Raw genomic sequence first — 17,530 nt, forward strand, 5'->3', positions numbered from 1 at the left:
GTCTAAATTTGCAAGATTATATTAAGATAAAAATCGCACAATACAACACAATTAGGACTCAGCCTTACCAGGGGACAGAGTGAATATCAGCCAATAAATGAGTGCAGATTAGCAAAAGCAGAAATAATGGCTTAGCCCTCTCTCATTCGTACATACATTTTATACCCTCATCCAAACATTATTTTTTTTTATTATGCATTTTCTTTTAATCGACATTATTCTATTATTTCTGTTAATCAATATTTTTTTTTTAAAAAAGAACAAATTGTTTGTTTTCCGATGTCCTTTGGTACTTTCCATCTCCAAAGATGAAACAACTTATCAACAAATTCCAGAAAAAAGATTGATGTTATTTCCTATAAGCAAAATAAAAATCATGGGCAGCTTGACTTGACTGTTTTAGCCCGTTGCTTTATTCTTGATCTTAACACCTCAGTCAAGAATTTAGCACCATAATCTCCCACTAAAGTTGCATATTGTTCAGAAACAGAAATAATTACAACAACGTTTCCTTAATCTTAGCTCCTAGATTCCTGAATCTTTAAGGTCCTCCAAATTCCTCTTCTTGTTCTTGTCATCTGTATAAAAAGGGACACTGACTGCTGCCACCTCAACAGGTTGCTGGTGTTTTAGATGAATACTTCAAACATTTATATTAGTTATTATAAAGAATATTGATTTTAGAACAAAACCCTGGTAGAGAATTTCTGCATTTGATTTCAGAACTCTGTGTGAAAGGCCATTCTATTTGCTATGGCTCTTTCTTCAGAACAAGGAATACATCTGTTATCTCCTGTTACAAATATCCATAGGACTATGCTAAAAAAGTTACAAATGGTCTCTTCAATACACACTGCACAAATACTATTCTGGGCTTGGAGAGATACAGTTGACAAAACAAGAATGATGATTGTAAGCCAGGGGATCAACCCAATGGAGGAAGAAATGGTTAAATTGTAACACTTTGCTTTGGGTTATGGTCCCCTAGTATCATTAGATCTTTTAGGGAAGAAAATTGCTGCCAAGGTCAATTTGAATAAGGGTTTAGTTAAAGCCAAGCGTGACTTACTTACTGTGGGCAAGAATTATATATTTCTAGTAGAAGATCATAAAGAAAGTTGAGCATATAAACCGAACATGGGTTACAATATCAGGCACCCTCATTTGTGGTAGGAACAGCTACTGTATGACAATAGAAGAAGAAGTGAAATTCTTAGATAACTTTGGTGAATGGGTTGCAAGCACCTTGAAAAATGCTTTTGTCCGTTTCAAATGGCCTGATGTGTTGGTCTTAGTAGAGCAAGTTGTGTTAGGTGCAGTAGTAGTGGTTTTAATTTGCCCTTTGGCATGAAATTCTTTTTGACCATGAAAGGGTTAAATACATGAACCCCCATCAACAACAATGTGATAAGTGCAAGAGCAACTTGATGAAATCATTTTTAAATCTTGCCAATAACAGTAGATTAATGGTTACAAGTAAATGTAACACTGCTGGATCACATGTACTGAAATATGTGAGTTTCTCAGTTTCATTGAATTGTATATGTGGCAAAGTGTCTACCCATGTTTATATGGGAAAATTGTAGATGCAACATTTGGATCACAGGTCTTAAAGGAGAATTAAAATCTAAATACAAATATGGATATAAACGCTGTGTTTTATAGGTATGGGGCCTGTTATCCAGCATGCTCAGGACCTGATGCTTTCTGGATAATGGATCTTTCCATAATTTGAATATCGTACCTTTAGGGGCAAATTCACTAAGCGCCGAAGCGCCTAACGCTAGCGTCAATTCGCTAGCGTTGGTCATTTTCGTTACTTCGCAAATTCACTAACGAAAGCTGACGTAAATTCGCTAGTGTTACTTCGCACCCTTATGCCTGGCAAATTTTCGCTACGGACGTAACTAAGCAAATTCACTAACGCGCGCATTGTACTGAATGCTACCTTTTACGCTAGACTTCCTTCGCCACCTCAGACCAGGCGAAGCGCAATAGAGTAGATAGGGATTGCTTAAATTTTTTTCTATATTATGGGTGATAGGCTGAAAAAGATCGAAACATTTTTTGGGGTTCCCCTCCTTCCCCCCTACATTTCCTGACTCATGGCAACTTAACTATACAGTGGGCACATGTGTAGGGCAAAATAAACATTTTATTTGATGTTTTGAAGTTTTCCCAGGCATTTGTAGTGCTGCTACATATTCCTCCATTGAAATTTGTATTTGGCGCCGTATGCAAATTAACCATCGCTAGCGTAACTTTGCTTCGCTTAGCGAATCAACGCTAGAGCAACTTCGCAACCTTACGATACCCCTGAGCGCAACTTCGGATTTTAGTGAATTTGCGGATCGCTGGCGAAACTACACCTGGCGAAGTGTGGCGAAGTGCGGTGAAGTGCGGCGAAGTTGCGCCTGGTGCAACTACGAATCTTAGTGAATTTGCCCCTAAGTCTACTAGAAAAGCATGTAAACATTAAATAAACTATACCGGCTGCAGGGAAGAGAGCATTGAAGCCAACTTGGAAGAAGACTGTGTCATAAGACTGATAGAGAAACAGGGTGGTAGACCAGTGTCTAAGAGGCCCTGGAGCACTACAGTCTCATATGAGAGAGACTCATCTTCTCTTTCAATTGAATCTGGCCCAATATGTCCATAAGGTTTATCACATGGACTAAATTCAATCTGAGATGTAATTCAATTCAGGAAAACTTTTCTTGCTGTTTATCACTTGAAAACTCTATTGAACTTTATGGGAAAAAAACTGGAACTGAATTTGGAGTAAAAATTTTAGACTTGAATTTAATCTTGTCCACATGATAAACCATGTGATAACTTTTTCTCATTGAACTGAATCTGACCCATTATGTGCTGCAATGTAAAGACACACACCCTGTTAATGTATTTTTGAGTGAATATAGTAATGGAATAATTTTGGCATTTTTATTATCCCTGCTTCTTCTCTGCATATGAAACCCACTAGGGTACCATTATACAGTAAAAGCTAATATTCTCATACTGACAAACCTTCCTGCTTTTTCTGACTTGGCTACCCCATTACTCAGTCAACATCTGGATAACTGAATTCACCCATAAAATCCACTGGACTTTGTTTCAATTCTCTTTCCATTTGTAGCTGGGACTCATTCTCCTCACTTTATCCTGAGAGGTTTGTATCATAGACTTATGACAATTTCTGAGGTCCGTCAGAAATGTATAACCATAGGGCCTCCACACTCTGCTCAGTGCTGTCCTGGTTGTTCTTTAGCCCATGGCTTGAATAAAGTAATTCAACAACTAAAGCCTGTTCAGCTTTTATGGAAGATGTACTTTCAACATTCAAAATGAATGGAAAAAGGCAAATTTTGTTGTGATCTTTATTTTTTTTTTCAGTGACTCTGCACAATCACATTTTTCTGATATAAATTGTGATGGTAAATGCAAATTGTGTTTCTTTAAAATTTTTAAAGAACACCTTCAATTAAAAATCAATAAATTGGCCTTAGATGTAGTAGGACATCCATGTCCCTTTTGTATATATATAACCAGGGAACCAGGGAGGGAATTCTATATTCCAATCACCGTCACAGTGAAGAACCATTTCCAGGTGAAGAATATTTTCTTTGCCAAAATATTCTCATGGTGTATGTATATAATGGCATCTAATGCATATGTAGGAAGGAAGCTATCATCTCCCATCACACGAGTCCATAACACAGCAAACCCCTTCCATTGAGTTCCAACCCATTTCACATTGATATAATAGTAACTTTTTCTAAATTGTGAGTCTCATGAGAAGCCTAAAGGTAAATGTTTGCACAATTTCTTTGACTGTATGAATGTATTTCTTTCCTTTCAGTTGACCTATGATGCCACATACTCTACACTGAATGTCAGAGAGATTTTTCCTTATATTGTAAATACAGGGTTGGATGATGATATTCAGCACATTGTTGTGGCGAAGCTGGCGGAAAAGTTAGGATGGACCTGGGTGATCATTGTGGCAACTGCTAATGACAGCGGAGAGAAGCAGAGCCTGAACCTTCAAAATGAGATCATCAAACATGGCGCCTGTGTTGACATCATTATCTTTATTACAGAAGATACATCCAAAAATAAGCAAAAATTTGAAAGAATACAAATATCAACTGCAGAAGTTATTATTTTGCGTGGGACACCATCTGAGTCCATTAGCATATCACTATGTGCTCTGGAAAAAGTGACTCATGAAAAGACTTTAGTGTTTTCAACATCATGGACAAAAGAAAGCCGTACTTGTGCATTATTATATAATTGCAGTTTGAGTTTCATACCTACATATAAAGCAAGTGAAGAGTTAGATGATCAGTTCAATGATTATGTCACTTCAGTCACCGAAAACACCACATTGCTTAAAGATCTTCTGGCAGCTTATCCTACCTGTTGGACTCAAGAGGATATCAATAAAACTTACATAATGAATTGCACTGAGGAAAAAACTTTAAAAGACCTGGACTTGTATTTTTTGCACAAAAAAGAAGTGTACAAATCAGTTTATACAATAGCACATGCCCTGCATTCTATGCTTTCTGTAACACACAAGAATGAATACATCCCAAATAATAGATATAGGAAACAGGTAAATGTCTAAACTGTATACAATATAACAAATCTATAAGCATATTTTTATTTGTTTTGATATATTTTTACATCGAACTAAAAATCGTTCTACTATTCGACCATTCCATAGTCGAAGTACTGTCTCTTTAAAAAAAACTTTGACTACCTACTTCGCCACTTCAGACCTACCAAGCTTCAATGTTAGCCTATGGGGACCTTCCCCATAAGTTTGCTAAGCTTTTTCTGATTGAAGGAATATCCTTTGATCGATGGATTAAAATCCTTCAATTGTTCGATTAGAAGGATTTAATCATTTGATCGAACGATTTTTCCTTCGATCGTTTGAACGAAGTATCTGCGGTAAATCCTTCGACTTCGATATTCGAAGTCGAAGGATTTTACTTCGAGGGTCGAATATCGATGGTTAATTAACCTTCGATATTCGACCCTTAGTAAATGTGCCCCTTAGTGTACAGGGTTTTTGCCAGTTCTGCAGGATCTAGTGTCCTCCTTGGTCCAGACTTCAACCCCAAAAGGCTGAGCAGCTCTGGCAAATAAATGGCCTCCTGTTTTTTCCTAGGTTTAGAAATTCACCAGCGTCGGTTCAGTTTTAATGTTTTAGTCAAGCTAACCAATGCTTCATTTCCATCACTTGCTTGTCCTTTGATTAGTGGGTAAATGCTAGCCAGGTGGAACAATGGAGGACTTCTGAAATAGTGTATTATCTTACTGGGTATGAGATAATTCTCCTCAAACACTGGAGTGTGCTGTCCAGCTTTTTAATCAGTATCTAGAGCAATACCACCCAACCTCTGGGGGTTGGAAATCATCTTAGGATACCCTTACAGCATCACACTCTTCTTAAAAATGTTCTACATACAGCAGAAAGGGCTTCCATTACAGCTCCAGCATGAGTATTCAGGTTTATTATACACAATCACCAAAAGTACCCAGAACAGCCTATCTGGTTACTGCATTGTACCAAACCCTGTACTTCTGTGGGGTGAATCCTTGTTCAAATCTCAGGAACACATGTATTATCTCTCAATAAGAACTTGGAGCTCACATCATGTATTTACACAAACCTATTGTAATATAAGGTATCCCAAACTCAGAACTAACTCAAAGGACCTGGTCATGGCTCACTCTTTTGCATACAGCAGCTGCCTTTGGTTTCTAGAGGAGCCCTCCACTATTTAGATGACATGAGAGGACCAAGGAGGGAGTTCTGAGCAAGCTAGGGAACCAAACGTATGCAGAAGGGATGGGGGAGCAGTCAGCAAGAAGTGGAACAGGCAGGGTCAATACCAGATGGACAATGCAGTAACAAATCATATGACAGAGAGTGGTCGAGGTCACAGGCCGTACCCCGTGTACAACTTTATGTTTCGGTTATTCTACCTTTTCCCTTGTTGTGATGCACTTTGTGCCCAGTTACAGTTCCCTTGCCTATTTACAGTGTTCTGGTCTTGGTTACATTATGCGCCTATAGTGTACCCTGTGGATAGTTACAATGCTGTACACATATTGCCATATGTCACGGCCGGCACCCAATACCAGAACAGGTGCCAAGTACCCTGGTCTCGGCTCGGCTTCACCAGTAGTGTGACCACTGTTGGGCTTCGGGAGGAGCCCTCAGCTTACTTGGGTGCCACCTGGACTTAACGAGGGGTACAAGGCAAGATGTTCTGGCTAGCAGAGGGGCACGGCAGGTAGCAGAGTCTTTTGGGCCGAAGGTCACGGTACAAATGGAGCAGGCAACAGAATCGTCAGACAGGCTGGGTCGAGGCAGGCAGATAACAAGAAACGTCAAACAGGCAAAAGGGTCAAAACCGGGTGATCAATCGAAGGGTTAAACTGTAGAGTAGTCGTAAGCAGGCAATGTCAGGATCCAGAATTCAGAATAGTCAAAATAGCCAGGCAGGGGTCAAAACAGGAATCAGACAGGTTCAGACGGAATCAGACAATAGCACAAGGCTCAGGAGCACCAGGAATACAATCCTATCATGGGCAAGGTGCTGTGGACATGATGGGCTTTAAATAGTTTGAATTTCGCGCCCTATCGCGCTGACGTATGACGTCAGCGCATCTGTGGCTTTAAATGGAAGGAGGCGCGTCGTGCACGCGCCCTATGGAGGAGCTGGCGCCAGCGAAAACACGTTGGCGTGGCTTAAGAGGAAGGAAGGTGCGGCGGGCGTCCCTGCCGATGGCATGCTGGACGACCCCGCCGCACAGGTATCCTCACACCATAACGTTTTTGCCTGGCCTTTGTGCACCTGGCCAGTTCTAAATTTGCTTTTAATTAAAAAAAATCAGTGTTAGGTAAAGTGGTTAAAAATTGGTTAAGTTATGTGTCTGTCCTCACTAAGGGGATGATTTGAAATTAGAAATGTTTTTTTTTTAACAAAAAACAAATTTGAATTATATTTTCAAAAATGCAATAGTTATTAAGCTGGCTGCCCTTTGGAATTTATCTTCTAGGCATATCGTGACATGTCACTTGGGACTACATCCTTCTCTGTAGACCTTGGTACATTAAGTTTTTTTTATTAAAGCTGAAACACATCGCTGTTCATCACCACCATGATTTGAGATGGTGGTTGGACACTGTTGAATGTGAAAAAAGGTCATAGGTAGTGATGAGCAAAATGTCTCACCAAGTTTCACAGCATAAACAACACCATAAACTCCAATGGGTGAAAAACAATTGTCAAGGGTCAAAAAAAAAACTTATTGCCCATAGTCTTCAATGCATTTTGGCAAATTTTTGCCATTTAGCAAATTTTCAGCAAAACGGGTCTGATTCGTCCATCACTAATCATAGGGAGCATAGTTACAACATGCTTACTGCTATTGCACTCTGTACACTCTGTAGTATCTTAAAAAAGGCAAGTTCTATTGCTGCTAAGCCACCATATATTGTATACATTATAACAGCTGTATTCACTAGATACACATTAATATTAACTATTATGATTAGTTAGTAACTTGTTCATATATATATACATAATACCACCTGTGTCCAACAAATTCTAAAGAAAGGCTTTGGTCAATAGAAGTCATTGTTTATATCTCATTCATTGTGCAGCTGCATCACTACATGAAAAACTTGCATTTCATCGACCCCTGGGGGAGAGAGACACATTATAAGGAATTCAGAGAAGTTCTACGAGAATACCAGATTTTGAATGAGTGTATAATTCATTATAGCTTTCATCGTAATATTGTTGGAACCATTGTGTTGACAGAAGACAAATCCTATATTGATATTAACATCCAAAAAATAATCTGGAAGAAGGACACTAAAAATCAGGTACAAAAAATAAAATCAGAGTATATACTTTTCCATTTCTAGTTTATATTATTATATTTCCAACAATTAAATATTTCATTTTTCTAAATAATTATGGGAACCTGACATATTGTAGATAAGAACATTGTACAAGCTATAAGGTCTGAAAATGTCTACTTCTTTAATTTTATTGAACTTGGAGTAGACGGAACAAAACAAATTTCTTATCTGAACTGAACTGAACTGATGCAGTTTAATGAGTTTGTTCATGCTCAGTTCTTTTTCCCATGCTAAATAAGTACAAAAATCAAAAAATGTCTTAACTGAAGCCACTTGGAATCAATTGAAAATGCCAGAGTGGGGTTTTACGTGCAACTCTTACTATAGAACTGCCTCTGGTTTTTCTCTTCTCATAATGTTAATCACTCCACCATTTAGTTGCATGTTTTTTGTTACAATGTGAAGCAAGTGAGTTTCCACTATAGAAAATGTCACATGTCCCATAAGCCTGACAAAAAAATCTGTGGATTCAAACATGATTCTCTCCACTTGCAAACCCTGATTCTAGTACTCATATTGTGAATTTTTTTTTTACAATTTTTTTTCTCTCCACCTTTGGCCCAAGGGATGCCTGAACCTACAGAACATAGGGAGATAGTGCCTTTAAACTGGCAATTGGGAACAAACTTGCAGCCACTTGGTATAGATACGCATCAAAAAGTATTGCTTATATTAATAATATCAGTTCAAGGTTCAGGCAAATATTAATCAGGATATATTAGGGACCTCAACATGTACCAATTATTTCACACTAAGGCCAAGTGCTTAACAAAATCATATTTTTATGTACTTGGGGAACGAAAAAACTATTTGTAAAAACAATCTAGTGTTGCTATGTATTAATGCTTTAATTTTACTGGAAGAAAGATTCAACAACAAAATTGTTTACAGCACTTTCCCTTTTTTAACACATTGTCTAGCCCCAATGAGGCAGATTTCTAGCACATGTACTAAGTTATATACATCTAATTAACAATTAGGAATGATAAAGTTTCTATAGAAAGTTAGTAAAAGTATGGGACGTGTTATCTAGCATACTCAAGACCTGGGGCTTTTTGGATAATGGGTCTTTCTGTAATTTGGATCTTCATAACTTTAGGGGCAGATTTATCAAGATTCGAATTTCGAAGTAAAATATACTTCGAAATTCGACCATCGAATTGAAATACTTCGACTTTGAATATCGATTATTCACTGAATTTGGAACAATTTTAGAGTACGATCGACCGATTTTACTTCGATGCGTGAAGACTTAGAAAATGGTTGTAGAAGGTCCCCATAGGCTAACATAGCACTTCGGCAGGTTTAATTTGGGAAGTATTGAAGTCGAAGTTTTTTAAAGAGACAGTACTTGGATTATCGAACGGTCGAATATTCAAACGATTTTTACTTCGAATCGAAGTCTAAGTAAATTTGAAGTTGTAGTATCCTATTTGAATTTTGAATTTTTTTACTTTGAAAATTCCCTCGAATTCACTTTGACCCTTGATAAACCGGCCAGTCTACTAGATAATCATATAAACATTAAATAAACCCAATAGACTGGTTTTGCTTCCAATCAGGATTAATTATATCTAGTTTAGATCAAGTGCAAGCTACTGTTTTATTATTACAGAGAAAAATTAAATCATTTTCAAAAATTTAGATTATTTTTCCATAATTCAGAGCTTTCTGGATAACAGGTTTCTGGATAATGGCTCTCATATCTGTACATCTGATTATTGCTATAGGTATAGGGCACTACTAAAAGTTAATGTTCAGTTTCTTATTACAGACTCTAAAATCCCAGTGCTCCCCAAACTGCCCTCGAGGCTACAGAAAAATCCCAGGGAAATCAGGGGTAACCTGCTGCTATGACTGTGTTCCATGCTCACATGGGGAGATCTCAAATATAACAGGTACTGAATAGTTACATAGTTAAGACGGGTTGATGTTTAGCTACATTTCTTGTATATCACCATGCAGATACTCAATCACTTTGCTTTCATAGGTTTCTAATGACAGACTGATCTCTTGGTGAAGCTTCTTCCGAACTTGGATATTAAAGGGATTCTGTCATGATTATTAGGGTTTCGTTTTATCACTATAGTACATTGTGTACATTGCAAATTATTCCTTCTACCATTTTAAATGTTATTCTTTAACCTATGTGTGCGTGTATGCACAGCCATCTGAGGTCATGGTGCCTTGAGAAAAATCCAACTTATCCCAATGCGACTGCTTTGAGAAAGCTATTGCTTCTTGTATTCAGTTTTATCTGGAGGAGTCATGGGACTGTGGTTCAATTTCTCCACTGCCTGGAGCACAGGAACATTTTCCGTATTGCAGTCTATTTCTGAGTCAATGTTGATCTGTGCAGAAACCCTTTCCAGCTTTCAGGTAAACTAAACTGAAATTGCATTTTATGTATTTGTTATACAACCCTTGACCCAGAGAGCACTGGGACATCACCTCAGGGTGACATAGAGGCCAGTATTGCCCTTGGGAGGTGACATCACTAAACCTTGTGGTGGAGCCATAAAGAACATGACTGAGGGCACTTGGGAAAGTAAGAAAATGGCCAGCCTCATCTCAAATTTAAAAACAAAATATAAAAACAAATCTCTTTGATTTATGAATAATTGATTGCATTACAGGATTCTGCTAGAGGAGTGTTACTTAATGATGCATTTTGAAACGCATCAAGAACAAGAGTATTGGGACAGATATAAAGGTTCTCTAGAGGTCCTGATATTGAGTTTTTATAAAATGTTGGTAATTGGTAGTAATAAGATAATTTTTTTGCCAGCCATGGATCTGTGGTGAAATTCCAAATTTTGCTATCTTCAATTTTTTTTGTGAAACTGCGGCAAAAATATGCCATGGAAATGGAAACTTCAATAGGAGCTACTGTACATGTTGTGTACAGTCGGAGTTACAGTTCTGATCATAAATATGCAATAATTTCTTATGTTTGATGTGGTTATTATTTATATTTTAAATCAGTGGTAAATCTTCTCACTAGTTCAATGTGTAGGGCTTTGTCACGGTCGGCACCCTAAACAAGAACTAGTGCCAAGCTCCCTGGTCTCGGCTCGGCTTCACTAGTAGTGTGACCGCCTTTGGCTTCGGGAGGAGCCCTCAGTGTACTCGTATGCCACCTGGACTTTTCGAGAGGAGCAAGGCGAGGAGTTCTGGCAAGCAAAGGGGTACGACAGTTGTTAAAGTCAGTAAGGTACAACAGGAAAGACAGATTCGTGGTCAGATTGCCTGGGTCAAGGCAGACAGATAGCTAGAATTGCCAGGTAAGCAAGGGTCAAAACCAGGTAATCAATCAGATGGGATGAGACAGAATCGGAGTCAAATAACAGGCAGAGGTCAAACCAGAACATCAATTAGGAGGGTTAAGCAGAATCGAGGTCTGTTTCAGGCAAGGGTTAGGTTCCAGAGGTCAGAGTAGTCAAACAGCCAAGCAGGGTCAAACAAAGAAATCAAACAGGCTAGAAGCTTTTCAGTACAAGGTACAAGGCACCAGGAACAAAGCCTATCACGGGCAAAGAATCCAATGTAATGGCCCTTTAAATACCCAGAATGCTTTGCGCCATTGCGTGATGACGTCAAACGTCAGCGCGCCTGCGCCTATAAAAATAGCAGAGGCGCGCCGTGCATCCCCTTAGTTCACCGGCGCATCAGGGAGTGAAGACCGGCGTGGCGGGCGTCCCCGCCGAGAGCGCGGCGGGCATTCCCCTCCGGCCCGCTAGACCACCAGGGTACCTATGCTTTTATTACAGGCCTATTGCTAAGTTTAGTCATCATTGAGTCGGTCTCTAAGTAATTTAAAAAATAATGCCTAGAAGATACTTAGGAAAGAGATTTTTTTTATGTAACATAACATGTTTTTATTTATCCAGTTATTATTAAACCATCTTAGAAGTCTTCCCTTGACCTCTTTTTCTTAATTATGCAGAAATAAGCTTGAAACTAGCATTAGCGCCTCTTTGCTAATATTTCTAAACTCGGCAAAACAAAACGATGTGCATGATAACTTCACATGGCAGAATACTTTTACCAAATCTGGAGATTTTGAATTTAAAGACACTGGACAACCAGGGGACATATAGATTTATCCAAAAGGAAAACCACCAGCACACCCCGGCCTCTCAAAAAATATAGGTCCGGTGCTCAGTAAGAAGGGTCGGCACCCTCCAATGAATGTAGACTTAAAGGAAAAACACTGGCACTCAGGACTCTGCGTGTTTATTGCAAAGTAGTAACATTTTGGGGGGCATGTCTGATGAAGGGGCGTGCCCCCAAAACATTACTACTTTGCAATAAACATGCAGGGCCTGGCCCACTTGCATGGAGTCCTGAGTGCCAGTATTTTTCCTTTTAGTCGACATATAGATTAAACCATCATCAATATTTTTTATGTCATTAATAGGGATGTCGCGGACTGTTCGGCGGCGAACTTGTTCGCGCGAACATCGGCTGTTCGCGTCCGCCGCAAGTTCGCGAACGTCGCGCGACGATCAACGATTTTCGAACGATTTTCGGATGTTCGAAGTTCGCGAACTGTTCGCGAACTGTTCGAATTTTTTGCCGGTGTTCGCGAACGGCGTTCGCGAACGGCGTTCGCGAACACATTATCGGCGGTTCGCTACATCCCTAGTCATTAAAGGGAAAATATTTTGTGATGTACTTGTAAAGTCTAATCATGTCCCCTCACAAGCGCCTTTTTTCCAGACAAAACAACCCCAACCTTGACAGTGTCCCCTCATAATTTAATTCTTCCCTCCCTCTTACCAGTTTAGTTACACATCGGGGCACATTTTTCACATTTTCTAAGGGTCTAATGTGGAGGGTTAATTAACCCTCGATATTCGACCATCAAAGTAAAATCCTTCGACTTCGAATATCGAAGGATTTACCGCAAATACTTCGATCGAATGATTCAAAGGATTTTAATCCATCAATCGAATGATTTTTAGTTTGAATCGTTCAATTTGAAGTCGTAGTCGAAGGTCGAAGTAGCTCAAAAAAAACTTCGAAGTTCCAAGTTTGTTTTAATTCATATCCTTCACTTGAGCTTAGTAAATTTGCCCCATCATCTCTGCACTCTCTCCATCTCATTTATATCCCTCTTAAGGACTGGAGCCCAAAACTGCCTCCCCCCATACTCTAGATGAGGCCTCACCAGTTAATGCCGTTTTTTATACAAGCCAGAACTTTATTTGCTTTAGTATCCACAGAATGACAACTTGTTATCTACAAAAACCCCAAGATCCTTCTCAGCTGAGGAAACATTTAGTTTATAATCAGTATCTATTTTACATCTATTTAAAAGGACCATCAATGACTTCCCCAGTCATGTCTTTATAAAGGAGTTTGTTATTTGTTATTTTTAGTGTTCATAAAATACATGGTAGATATGTTCTCATTTTAAATTTGTTTATAGAATCTATACTGTGGTGTATTAGAGACTGGCACTAAGCAGGGACACACCACACACTATGAACAGGGTTTACAAGGGGTTAAAATGCACCAGGGTATAAAAGTGGGAGAAACAGGAACAAGACAACACTGCATAAGACTTTCTGTATCATTCTGCAAGTTCTCAACTTGGAATAACATGGTGTGTAATTGGTTGTCCCAAATACATGCAGGCAAAGGAGCATAACAATAAAAAAGTCCTTTAATTATTTCATATTCATTTTTTTGGGGGGTAGAAACATTTATATAGATGTAAATATAGGCACAGAAGGAATTAAACACCTCTGAGGTCATCTTGGAATTCTCAGGAATGTGAAGCAACACGGTATTTCCTTTTACTTGAAATATTCTACTAATTAGCAAAAAAAAAAACAACATTACATATCTGCAATTTTTAATAAAATTCTTATTATCTATTACCAAGATTTTCAATAACAATATAAAATAAAACATCTTCTCACTCACAATGGCCCCTAAAGAATGAAATAGAAAGGCATATTAACTTTATTATACAGTATGAAAATAGGAGATATGTACATAATATATTTCTCATTTTGCTGCAGATATGGAAAAATGCCTTAAATGTCAAGACAATGAATGGCCAAATCAAGAAAGAACCATGTGCTGTGAGAAGCAGGTTGAGTTTCTTTCCTATGCTGGTGATTCCTTAACCCTAGTCTTTATTATCTCATCTGTAATATTATTTATAACAGCAGCAGTTATACTGGGAACATTCATTTCATTTCAAGACACTCCAGTTGTGAAGGCCAATAATCACACTCTGAGCTTTATTCTCCTTGTCTCCATCAAGCTGAGCTTCCTCTCTGTGTTTCTGTTCCTTGGCCGTCCTGTTGTTATAACCTGCATGCTCCGACAAATCTCCTTTGGAATCACATTTTGTATAGCTGTGTCTTGTGTTCTGGCCAAGACCCTTACAGTTTACATTGCATTCAAAGCCACTAAGCCTGGGAGTCCCTGGAGAAGATGGATGGATATAAAAGTGGCAAACTGGCTTGTTTTTATTTGCTCATCAATTCAGTGTCTGATTAGTGTTATCTGGTTGGTCATTTCACCCCCTTATGTGGAGAACATTCTGTCTGAACCTGGAAAAATCATCATTCAGTGCAATGAAGGTTCAGTAGTTGCCTTCTACATTGTCCTCTCCTACATGGGATTGTTGGCATCTGTGAGTTTTATTGTAGCTTTCTTGGCTCGGACATTACCGGACAGTTTTAATGAGGCCAAGTACATCACTTTCAGCATGTTGCTCTTCTGCAGTGTTTGGATCACAATGATCCTGGCCTATCTGAGCACCAAAGGCAAATACATGGTGGCAGTGGAAATATTTGCCATAATCTCTTCAAGCTGTGGCCTTCTCTTCTGTATATTTCTACCCAAATGTTACATTATTTTATTCAAACCAGAGATAAACACAAAGCAATATTTATTGGGAAAATAATTTTCTAAACAAATTAATTTTAACCAATAAATAATGTATTTATCACTTTGTGTAATATTGTAATAAACAATCATAATGCTGAAAAAAATTGATATTCCTTGACTTATTAAAGTGCACCTAGTGGTTATTTTCTTGAAACTCCTGTTGTTGTTCAATCAATATTCTAATTCTGTAAATGTACATTTTGCACATTGTTGAAAGAGATAATATATTGCTTTTAACTGAAGGAAGCACTATATTTAGCATACCTTTCTCAAGTAATTTTTGTTTAAAAGCCCAAGAAGTGTCTGGGTCTCACCCCTTTCTATTACTTCCACTCTTTGTCTTCTTCACTCATATTGTGTTGTACCACCAGAACTTTGCAATTGAGGAATGAGCTGTTATTTAGTGTGTATAGGGTGGGCATACTGTGTGGGAGGTGCTATTCAGTGACATAAGTTTGGCTTGCTGTACTCGATAAGGGGAATATTATACTAGAAGATAAGGGCCTTTGAAAGAAATATAAGCATAGCCATAAGCTGAGTCAGTTAGCAGTACTGGCTTCTGTACCACCTCCACTTTCCATGTATTCTTTCTCTACACCTTCAGTTGTGGTGGCAACTCTTGCTGCAGCTGTGTTGGTAGACCTCCCTTACCTACCTGCACTAACACTGAAGGCTAACCCCTGCAAATGGCACCATCCCTGAACAGTTGCAACCCCTTCCCTATTATCCCAGCAGCTAGCACAATTTAGCCATGAAGACCACAATTGATCAGCTCTTGCCTGGCTGGGAACTGCTGGTAAAGCACTGACCTCCATGACTTGACTCTGCCCTAGCTTGTACCTTTGGTGCTGGTCCCTCACAGCTGATGAACACCTCTTTCCCTGCACAGTTCTTTCTGTAAAAAAAGAAAATAGCAGACATACTGGACTGCCACACAACAGACAGCAGCTGCTACCTCCCCACCCACTGTGTTGCAGTCTGGGATTACCTGGGCAACCTCACCATAGCTCCTAGGAGAATGGGCCTCATACCCAGGGTTGCCATCTGGAAACATGGAGCTCCATACCATAATGTTAGCAGGGCCCTCCTCCAGGGAGCTCCACACATTAATCCATTGTTCACCTTGGCTCCAGGATGAAAGATCCTGCCAACAAGTAGAATGCCAATTTTTTTCAAAAAAAGGTCTTGCACCCATAATCACACTCCTCATCTACAACATCCCATTATGTCAGGACCCTGGCCATGATCAAACCAAATCCCATATTTTCTCCTGTAAGCCTAGTCCTTTTATGACATAAGAATTACAATTGTATGTCTTTTGAGGCCCCACCTGCTACAGGACCCCTGAATGTACTACCCCCTGTACCCTCTTGATGGAGGCCCTGTCTCTATGCATTGGCTCCAGGCAGGATCTGTGCCAAAGAATAGAGGGTATTCAAGTTAATCAAGGAATACATCTTCATCTCAACCATAAATTCTTTGTGACTATCATTCTATATACATTAAATTGAGGCATATTGTACCATTCTTAGGGACATATTTATCAACATTTTAACTCTTGATTTAACACTGAATCGCTCCTTTAAGCAGCTGAATTTTATTCTTTTCTACAGGGTGTTACAGTTACAGATCAGTAGCAGTGCTGAACACTAATAAACTGAAAGCTCACCTAAAAAATGAGCATTGCTTTAATTGTAAACCAGTAAAAGCAAGTTCAATTTGTTTGTAAATGTGACCAAGATGCAGAGATGATTGAATGTGATTGACAAATTAGCTCTGTGTTTGTAGCACATTTGTAGAAATTGCCATAAATACAGACTGACCTGCATGGCATGCTGGGCAATAATTTGCTCCCAGGGCCACTTTTTATGAGTTGACAAGAGGTACTTAAGGTTTATTCAGAAAGTCTCACTCTCAAATAAACAAACATACACCAACTATATTTAATAGTCAGACATAAAGGAGAGCATTCCATTACATCTGGACAATGAAATATTGTATTTTAATGTGAAAGAAAGAAAGAAAGAAAGAAAGAAAGAAAGAAAGAAAGAAAGAAAGAAAGAAAGAAAGAAAGAAAGAAAGAAAGAAAGAAAGAAAGAAAGATCACTTGATTTCAGTGCAGTATGGAATCAGGAGCCAGGGAGATGGTACATGACACAGGGGTAAAAACCAATCAGTAACACAGTACATAGTCAGAATCGAGAGACTGGTCAGTGACAGGCAAAGCTCAGTACAGGCAGCAGAAGTCAGGGACAGGTAAGGGCAAAAACAGATAATTGGATTTGAATCACACCAAGGAACTAAAAAGAAATAGACCTACATTAGACAAGAAACAATTGCCTAATTTCACTCCATACATGATAAGGTCATGTACCAAGTCAGCGTTAAAGAACACGTGTGACCGACATATGAACCAGAAATAGCAACACGCAGATGGTGAGCATCCACACGGGTGCCCGCTGCCCCGCAGGTAGTATTACATTACCCCCCTCTAGAGGGGGCCTCTGGACCCCTAGGCTTGTCACAAAATTTAGCATGGAGTTCAGAAGGAAGTTCCTATTGGACAGTACTGGGATAAATGAGAGCTACAGATAAAAGACCATTGAATTTCAGTCCAACTTCAGCAGAAGTGGAATTTTAAAGTAATGTTTTTAGTAAATAACTATA

Source organism: Xenopus laevis, chromosome 1L, assembly GCF_017654675.1.
Source record: "Xenopus laevis strain J_2021 chromosome 1L, Xenopus_laevis_v10.1, whole genome shotgun sequence".
NCBI lineage: Eukaryota > Metazoa > Chordata > Amphibia > Anura > Pipidae > Xenopus > Xenopus laevis.